Source organism: Dipteris shenzhenensis, chromosome 10, assembly GCF_047967505.1.
Source record: "Dipteris shenzhenensis isolate YYH24624 ecotype China chromosome 10, Dip_SZ_1.0, whole genome shotgun sequence".
NCBI classification, from domain to species: domain Eukaryota; kingdom Viridiplantae; phylum Streptophyta; class Polypodiopsida; order Gleicheniales; family Dipteridaceae; genus Dipteris; species Dipteris shenzhenensis.
The window spans coordinates 2,019,688-2,030,427 of NC_141605.1; positions in this window are offsets into that span (position 1 = coordinate 2,019,688).

Below are 10,740 nucleotides of genomic sequence, written 5' to 3' on the forward strand. Positions count from 1 at the left end.
CCGTCTGGTCAGCACGACCTGCTGGTCGGGTCAGGACAACCCTTTGGTCGGCCAGGCAGCCTGCTCCTTGCAGGCCGACCAGGCTCTCACCTATCTTTGCGGTCACTTGAAGCATTTCTTTTTCACTTGTATTCCTTGTGGCTGAGGTTGTTTACCAACAGATGTGCAGTTGCTATTGCCTTGATTCAGAGTCTCTCTCTCTCTCTCGTATGCTTCCGCACATGCACAACTTTCACATGGTATCAGAGCATGAGCTCAAGGAGGGACCAGAGCTGATTCAGACCAGGCTGTGATGTAGATCTGAGGCCAATTGAGGTGCTGATCAGTGTTTGCAGGGCCGGACTTAGGCCTGGACAGCACAACAGCATAGGAGGCTGTTCGAAGCAGTTTTCCTAGGGCATGGTCGACAAGCATTGGGGTTGGCATCTGTTGGAGAAGGCAGCAAGGAAGCCTCCTCTTCTTTCCCACACCCCCATCCAGCCTTTCCTCTTCTTCTCCGCTCAAAGGGCTGCAGGTTCAGCAAAGGAGTGTGAGGATTCGAGCAGTTCCATGGGACCTGCATGTATGAGTAACGGAGAAAAGCTCGACGGCACAAACTATGCCCATTGGAAGCTGAACATAAAGTTGTGGTTCATCCACAAGGGGCTTTGGGAGATTGTTTAGGGATTCAAGAGAAAGCCTGAGCGTCCACTGAGCTCCATCCATTGGGATGCAGACCACGAGGATGCCTTTCTGCAAGAATTACAAGGTTGAGAGGAGCATGATTTCAAGGCGCATTTTGCTATGGGACGGATCATTTCGAAAGAGGTCTCTCCAGCAATGCAGAGCTTGACCAATGCCTCAGAGGTGTGGTCCAAACTGGAGGATCTCTAGGGGAGGGATTCATCCATGAGGGCTGTCACTCTGTAGGGGCAATTCTTGTTAGAAAATACCCAACAGAGAGGGTACACGCAGCGGAAGACTTATAGTAATACCCAGGATCTCACACAGTGTGCGTGTGGGATGTGGAATCACGAACTTCTTTACTTAATAATGTGTGTCACATAGATGTGCAGACTCATCAATAGACAATGAACCAGCCAGATAGAGAAACCACCAAAATATATATTTCCGTCTAGTGTGTTCTTCTCTACCTTACTGCCTGTGAATCAGCCTAGGTGGGCAGCCCTTGCCAAGCTTTGTCCTCCTTTGTGGGTGTGCCCATCCTATGAGAGTAGGAACACAGAGTGAGAGGGGAATAGAGGTTAATTTCCAAGCCAGATACCTGAGCATATTTGCTAGGGTCAAGGGTAGATATGTGGCTAGCCATTTAGGCCAACTGGGGCAGGCCAACCTAGGCCCATGTTCAGGGCAGGGTTGGGGCCTAGGGTGTGGGCCCCTAACTAGGTTGGGTCACCTAACCTGCCTGGTCAGGTCCAAACCAACCTAGTCCGATTTTGGTTGGGTCGGGTTAGCCCAAACCTACACCCTTGGGTCGGCTAGTCGGCCTGCTCCTTGTAGGTCGACCAGGTTGGTTAGGGGGCCTATAAATTTGCCCACCCCCTTACCTTCCTTGTGGTCACTTGGAGCGTTTCTTCGAAATGCAACTGCCAGTGCATATGAGCCAAAGCAAAAGAAACAGAAGATGTCAAAGGGAGCCTTGGCCAAGGCATGGGAGTCACAGGCATGGAAGGATGCATACATTGCTCTCCGTCTTTTTTTCTTTGCTGAGGATATTCCTCATTGGAAGGTGAGGAGCCCTTATTTTTTGGAGATGGTTCATGCCATTGGCCAAGTTGGGCCTAGCTTCAAGCCTCCATCCCACAATGTTTTGCGCACAACGGAGCTAACTAATGAAGCAGTATGCATAGATTAAGAGATGCTACAGTTGCGGGATAAGTGGAAAAAATATGGCTGCAGCATAACTTGTGATGGCTGGTTTGACACTCGGTGCCGGCCTATAATCAATATCATGGTCTCATGCATATTTTGTTCAGCCTTCTTGAAGTCCATGGGCACAAGTGGGCAGTATAAGTTAGAGGAGTACATTTTTGGGATACTGAAAGATGCCATTCTTGATGTTGGGGCTGAAAATGTGGTGCAGGTGTGTATGGACAATGCATCTAATTGTGTGCGGGCAAGAGAATTGGTGGAGGAAGAGTGGCCTCACATTTTCTATACTAGATGCACATGCCATTGCCTTGACCTCTTGTTTGAGGACATTGGAAAGCTTGCATGGGTGAAGCTAGTGTTGGTACATGCTCACATGATTGTGACATTTGTTACCCGGAAACACATCATGTTAGCAATGTATAGAAAATTCAGCAAGAAGGAATTTGTGAAGCTAGCACAAGCACGGTTTGCTTACATGTTTATCATGCTAGCAAACTTGTTGGATGAGAGGGTATACAATGGATTGCGCCGCATGGTTGTCAGTAATGAGTATTGTAGGAAGAAGGTGTCACGCATTGCGAAAGCACAACAGGTGTCTTCTATTATATTAGGTGCTTCATTTTGGCAAGATGCAAGACACACTGTGAAGCTTTGTGCACCTATTTTAAAGATCCTTCGCCTGGCTGATAGGGAGGGGGCTACCATGGGACTTATATATGAGCTCATTGATTGGATGGTTGAGAAGATGGCAACTATTGATGGGATTGACTCCTCAAAGCTGGCTGATGTCAGAGCCTTGTGTGTTGACAGGTGGGATATGATGCATTCTCCATTGCATGTGGCAGCTTTTGTTCTCCATCCTATTTGGAGAGAGAAAATTCTAGATGGTGACAAGGAGGTGCACGATGGGTGGATGGATGTCATAGAGCGGTACACCAAGTATGATGTTGATAGCCAGGGCCACCTTATGTGATGAGTTGGATATTTACAAATCCATATCAGGCACATTTGCTTGTGCGATTGCAAAGGATGAAAAGAGAATGCACCAAGGGGTGAAATGGCGGGAGACATTTGGGGCTCACATCCCAAATTTGCAGCGGTTAGCTCTTGGAGTGCTCTCGCAAGGCACAGGTGCTTCTCCTTGTGAGAGGAATTGGAGCACATTCTCTCTTATCCATACTAAAAGAAGGAATAGGCTGCTTCCAAAGAATACCGATAAATTAGTATACATCCATACTAATTTGCGTCTCATCTCCAAAATCAAGGAAAGGGGATTTGAGAAGATACAAGTGACCCTGGAAATGATCAACAAGGAGAAGGATGATGATAGGCTGCTAGCGAGGCAAGCAGATACAGAGGGAGAAGACATTGCAGCCCCTATTGTTACACTTACAGGAAGGATGAATGTTGCTGCAGCTTCAAGCAGGTCTAGTCTTTTGGAGTCTCATGGCGAGGCAGATGAGGATAATAGTGATGAGGAGGAGGATGATGAGGAGGGTGCGGGCATTGATGCAGACGATGATGAGGATGAGGATGAGCAAGAGGATGAGGATGAAGATGCAGCTTGAGGCTTGAGCCTCATCCGTTGTGAATTTTGTCATGCATTTCAGGCTTTATTTCCGGGCTGTGGCAGCCTTTTCTTTATGATGTTTTGGTGTAGTTACTAGTACCTACTTCCTTTGATCATGATGTTTTGGTGTAGTATTGATGATTGATCTATGATCTATGATTCCATACATTTGACACTATGTATCAAAATCTAGAATCTGGATGACTACGGTCTCTGGAGGCTGGAGTCTTTCATGAATGATGAATCACGACTCATGAGTGATGACTTTAAAATAAATACAAGTTTCAAGTTTCAAGCTGGAAGTTTAATACCTGTATGTCAATTTAATGTGTTCAATGATCAATCTATATTTTTTTGATTTTTTTTGGGTAAAATTAGGGTCACGTATGTTTCAGTCCCAGGGGCTGAACCATACTCCAATTATACTTCCGCACTCATATGACGTATGCGCATGGTATTATGGAAAAAACTATGGAGGTGACCTTTCCAACAGACGTTTTATGTTTTTCGTTGTTTGCTCCTTTGATTTAACTAGTCCCACCTCGTGTACGAGAATTAACATATTTTTGATCAGCTTCACATGTTTCTACGTGCTTTTACTATATACACCTTTGGATATTAGTATAATAAAGGACAAGTGTTTCTAATTGGTTTTTAGGTAGAAGCTTGAAAAATAATGGTAGCTGCAGACGAAGAGTATGAAAATGCAATGGGGATGCTAGTAGTTTAAAGAATTGGCTTTATGCCATTTGGGCTACTATTTCTTATGATATTCTCCCTATTGATGTGTAACATTTGCAACCATTGTCTCTCTCTTGATTGATGGTAGCAGCCGTTACCATTTCATCCTTAAAATATGTAGTTCTGCAATTGATGAATAAAGAATTCGTTCTTTTAATGTGTTTTCCTCTTTGCTCATACATCAATCTTGTGACTGTTTTTGGTATGCCCTGTGGGTAGGCTATAGTAATGGCTTGAGTTTTTTAATGAAAGTGAATTTTGAATTATTTCATTTTAATTTGAAATTTTATGATTGGGCTAAAGTTGCACTCGCAATTTGAAATCCTCCATCTTTCTATTTGTACCCCTTTAAAGCCTCCATCTTTTCTCCCGCCTCGGCCCCCGCCCGCCCCCCCCCACCTTTCTTCCCTCCCTCTCTCTCTCTCTCAGCTTTCAATTCGTCCCCTTTTTCGCACACCATCTCGGACAGGCCACATGAATGAAATTCATCTTATTTTAGCATTGTCTTGCAAGCAGTGCTCTTGTGAGAGTTTTGTTAAAAAGTGTCCCACGTTGCCATTCCAGAGTTTTGTTAAAAAGTGTCCCACGTTGCCATTCCGTTGTTGGCACGTCAATTGTTTGCGCGTATCTATCGTCTCCCAGTGTGGACATAAGCTTGGATGTCGTGGCAATCGTTTGTGCGTATTTGTTGTCTCTCGGTGTGGACATAAGCATGGATGTTTCCCGTTGAGCCACGTGTCATGATTTTAATTATGAATACTTTTTTCGTTTGCTTTCGGCTCTTGTTCAACAAATCTTGCACCACGTAACAGTCTGATAGAAGACCAGTCATTGTTGGAGTTACGAGCAAGCAGAAAAATACAACGATCAAGACAGAAGCAATGGGTTCTTTGTTTCCAGATTGCTACTAGAAATTGAATCAATCGCTCTCCAATCTCTATTTTTGGTTCGTTTATTGATTCTTGGAGTTTTTCCTACCCATGGTTTTGCTCTCATTGCGATGGATCCCTCTCACTCGTCCAACGGCGATGAGGGCTGTTCGTTTTAGCGAATGTGAATTAGACCAACCCGGTTTCAGAGGAAGCCTCAAAAAGACCTTTCCCAGTAAAAGCGGACGAGACTACTGAGAACATCGTATTGAGACAAAGTCTGTTGTTTAAAAAGGATGAAAGAAATATATGTGATGAGGCGCAACCTATCCGACGGATCTATGGATAACTACGGTATGGTCGTCGATAATCTTTCGTCCCCAGCCTAGATTGTCAGAATCCTCCCATCTCATTTCTATCACAAAAGCTAAGATCTACAACGCAGACTGAAGACTAGTCAGCAAGCACACAAATTTATGAGGATAGTGTGCAAGATTGAAGACAACATGGGTGCTGCAGCCTCTGATTGCCATCGATCTATATTCTTTTCACGATGAGCGCGTTTTGAAAGCTAAGGCTGCGCGAAATCTCTACAATGAAAGCGTGGTGGATGTAGCGGGAGTGGTTCGTCGATGTCGTTCTCATATTGCATGCAAAATTTGGGCTGAGAATCCGGCAAGAATCTTGTAGACCCTTGTGTCCAAGGCGCCATTTATTGTAACTTCTGTACACTCTTTCTGTGATGTTTGGAAGCGACCAAAAGTTTCATAATGTCAACGCCCATTTTTTGTGGAGGCAACGACGTTCTTCTTGTGATGCTCATCAAGTCTATCAAGTGGATTGTTCCGGTATTTGATGCAAATGTACACGCTGCTTATGATTTACTGATGGAAAAACTAAAACGTACCCACGCTCAGGTATTTTCGTTTTGTTATGGGAGATGGTTTTGCTTGTGAATGTTCTCTTTTCTGTTTTTTTTAAAACTGTAGCTTGGGCATGTAATCAGTGTTATGATTACTCACTGTTTAATATGTGTCTCTGATAAGGTCTGTTACCAAGCTTGCTCTGTTGGTCATGGATGAGCTATTTACCAGTTGGAAACTTTTTCAAAGCCTTGCAGTACACGATCTTGAGACATTTATGCTTCATTGTGTCGGATATCGAAATGAATGTCCTCTGCCGCCTCCAACAAAGTCTGCAACACTTTAAAAGCAGAGAGTATGAAGATATTGGAAAGATGGAATGATCTGTTTTGGCTGCTGCATTATAAGCTTCTCAGATTGGGGTTTCTTGAAAATAATTTATAGCTACAGTCTCCTAATTTGAGAGAGGCTACTGCTAAGGCAGAGCAGTGACAACAAAAGGAGAGAGAGGCAAGGCCAATTGTTTTGAAAAAAAATAAATATAATATTTTGAAGGAAGACTTCCAAGTCTTTATGGGGACATTCTATCTACGTTGACGCAATTGGATGAGTGTTTTGAAATTCTCACTAGTGCTAATGGATACAGAAATTCTGCCTCTCACACGGGAGGAAGTGACACAATAACGACTAAAAGTGAGATTGATATAGATGACAAGAATTTTGAAGACTACGGTACAAACAACCTCCATTGCTTTTTGGAGCAAGTCGGGTCTAAACCATCAATCCCATGTGAAACTCATGATAACAAGCTTGTTTTTGGTATTGTCCGTGACCTTTGCAGACTTGTTGTTAGTTAACATATTCCTAATACTCAAGGATAGTCCGTTTGATGAGGGTAGAGACACAGGATAGAGAGTCTCATCACTTGTTGCTTAGATGTGTAAGTGATCTTCTGAATGTATTACTTTTCATGAAATGTTAGTGTGCTGAACTTGGAATAGATGTTCAAGAAAGAAGACACATGATGATGAAGATGTTGTTGATGATATTATCTGGGAAATGTATTAGTTTCCAGACGAGGTGCCCACACATAATCGGGTCTCAATGGGAATGGGAAAACATCAACCTGTGTCACTTGACTACTTTAAAGTGTGTGATGGGAAGGGGTTAGTTGAAAAGCAGAGTGATTTTTTAAGAGATTACTTTCTTCAAGAAGCCCCTGCTTCCCCACACCAATGTGTCGTTTATGCTATATGCAAAGTGCTATGTGCCAAATTCAAATTGCAGGGTGCTATGTACACTCTATATACATATTGCTATGAGCTGAATTCAAATCGATATGAATCCTAGGAAGGGCACGTTCCTTGGTCTTATAGTTTTTGGAGAGGAAGTGTGCCAACTTTTCTCCACACAAATGTGTGATTATGTCCTAAATGCAAAGTACTATAAGCCAACTCCTCCCTCCCCACGGGCCTATCTAGACTGATCCTCAGCTCGTTTGTCGCCAATTGAAATCTATCCTCGTGCTGCAAATAATTGTGCTACTTATCCTTACTCATCTTGTCGTCAGTCTAGCTCTCTTTTGGTTGCTCCTCGCTAGTAACCTTGGGGTTGAGCAATCGTAGGTCTTTCGTGAATGCTATCTATGTTACAATCGGTGGATGGTGAGTTTTTGGTCTTGAGAGAGTTGGCATCAAAATTAGGGAGGGTAGGCAGCACTCCCAACACCAAGACTAGATGTCCCCTTTAGATAACGAAGAAGGAGAAGAGGAGGAGGAGAAGCAGGTTGTGGAGTCATGGAGATGGAGACCCGTAAAAAGCACTTGTCTCATACGAGGTCTTTATTGGATTGCAAACCGGCTTTGCGCCCTTGCAGGCAACTGTGAAAGAGGAGCTTGTTGCAAAGTTATGCACGGATTACCTTTATCTCAGCATCAAAAGAATACCCACAAGCCTAATTTTCACACGGCTTACAGATCAGCAACATGTATCAGCTTAGAGAAATCGTCAGTTCCTGTCTTAGAGCTTATACAGCCTCATATAGTGTGTAGATAACACGTTGAATATAATCTCAATGTTTCCTTTTGTATTCTAGTATTTGTGTTACATTGAGCATCTCACAGAATAATACATGAAAATAAAGATTACTTGATATGAATAATGTGGTTGTCTTTATTCCTTTTAATAAATAAAGCCCAAATGGCATCCCACATAAGCATTACCTAAATTTTCATATAATAACACACACACACACACACACACACACACACACACACACATCCATACATGCATACACTTACGTGCCACACCAACACATAAATGTATATATGTCGTTTTATTGCATTGAGTTTAGTTAGTAGACATACCAATTCTTCCTTTGACCTCATATCCCTGTGGTTGTTGCATATAAATCTCTTCCTCTAGATCCCCATGAAGACAATATGTCTTCACATCTAATTGTTTAAGATGCAAGTCTTCTACAGCCATAAGACTCAGAATAGTTCTGATTGAAGTCATTTTAACAAGAGGAGAGAATAGTTCATCAAAGCCTATACCTTTCTTTTGAGCAAACCCCTTTACAACAAGCCTTGCTTTATAGCTCCTTTTTCCTCCATCTTCTTCCTTCTTCCTTCACCCTGTAAACCTATTTATTCCATAATGCTGTTTTTCCCATAGGCAAGTGAACCAAATCCCAAGTTTGGTTTTGTAGCAAAGAGTTCATTTCCTCTTCCATGCCTCCACTCCCACTCCTTTTCAGATTCTACCTGTATTGCTTCGTCATATGTTTCTGGTTCACCAGAATCAGTCAACAAAACATAATTGAAAGAAGGAGAAAATTGCTCAGGTGGTCTACTTACCCTTGTAGACCTTGTAAGTGCACCTGGAGGGTTGTGAGGTTCTTGCTCCTGGGCTGTTGCACATTCTCATTTTTTGCAGCCTTTGGAATTTCATCTCATGTAATTTCATCGAGTTGTGTGTTTTGTGTCTGCATTTTCTTTCTTTCTTTTCTGCAAGTGATATTTATACATAACAATCTCATTGAATATCTTGGATTTTGCCTCAAGATTTGTTCTCAATTCCTTATCAATATGGACGAGTGCTTCACAACCAAAAACCTTTAGAAAAGAATAGTTAATGTTTTTACGTATCCATGCCTTTTCAAAAATGCCACCATCTAAGGAACGTGAAGGCGATCTATTTATCAAGTAAACAATTGTATTCACTGCTTCAGCCCAAAGCTGTAAGGGCAGCCCTGCGTGTAGTCTCATGCTCCTTGCATGCTCCATGATTCTTCTGTTCATCCTCTTTGACACATTATTTTCTTGTGACATTCTTGGAGTTGTGTTCTCTCTACGAATTCCATTGTATGAACAATAACTATCAAACTCTTTGATGCAATATTCACCTCCATTATCAAGTCTAAGAGCCTTTACAGCCCCCCTTGGAACCCCCTGGTAACGTCCTGGGGGGGCATAGCAAGCCTGAGTCCAAAGCATGGCCAAAAAACAATCTCTAAAAAAGGACCAGGATCTACATACAACAGATAAGAAATAGACAAAAAAAGGCTAAAAGACCTGAATGCCGATGCCTTCTAAAAGGATGATGTCATGGTCTAGAAATAGACCATGAATTATTTTTGAAAGTGGATACCCAACTATAGATGTGAGGTTTGCATATAAGGGATCCCTTTGTGCTTTTGTTATGAAAAGAACCAATTTTAATCTTTTGGGGTCTACCAAAGAACATTCTATGATAAATCATACGAGATTAACTATCCCCCTTCAAGGTCCTGTAAGTCATCCATGAAGATGCACATGGCTTTTCCCAATCATCTATTGTCATTGTCATGATGTGTGCCGATGTTTTATCTTCCTTTGGCCCAACAAGATGTCACAGGAGAAGCTAAAAGCAAAAGAAGCTATTGTATCTTGCATGGTGCACTGCAAGGCCTTTGTTGCATTCTGTATCGAAAATTTTGCTCTTAGATCCTTTGTTGGAGTAGCATCAACATCTCATGATTTTACCCACTTTCTAGTCCAAGTCTTGTCAAGCATTTAACCAAGGCCGCACGCTTTTTTCTTATCTACATTTTTGTTTTACTGCCTAACTTCTCATTTGAACTAAATAAGAATAGTAATGCTGAGACATCAGCTTCACCTTCAACCATTTGGGTGACTATTTTGTTCAAGTGGCTATGCTTGCTCTTCTTTCCAAAGAAGGAGTCATCATTACTAAGGATATTCTATCTTCATTTGCTATATTATTCTCCACCAATGGATAGACATCTTTTTTGTTATTACTTTCTTCTAACCTACTATATGCTATGGTGCCTCAAGGATATCTTCCATGGTTCATATGATGTACAAACTTCCATGGTGCATTGAAAAGTTTATTCTTCATGAAACACGATGCAAGTATAATATCTATATCTTGCAATGATGGTCTTCTGATCTTGGGTACTTGGTTGCACATTGCTCACCATGTCCTTCAAGCATTAGTAGAAGCAACCTTGCTTTGAAGAAAGTTCTACTGTAGGTCTCTTGCACTTTAGTGTTTGTGGCCTAGCACATCCAATCCACAACTCCCTTTCCTATATGAGGATTTCAAAAAGAGTTGAGCTTTTCTTCATCTTACATAGAAGAAAATTTAACCTTTTTGATACGAGAATATACTTAGACTCATCTTTAAATAGGCATATGTAAGCGATGAATCGTGCAAACTTCCCCATGTGATTATCATAAAAGACCTGTGAGCTTCACTAAAATGCTACCCATCAATGGGTTTGGACTTGGATATATCAAAAAACCTATTCTTTATATCTCTT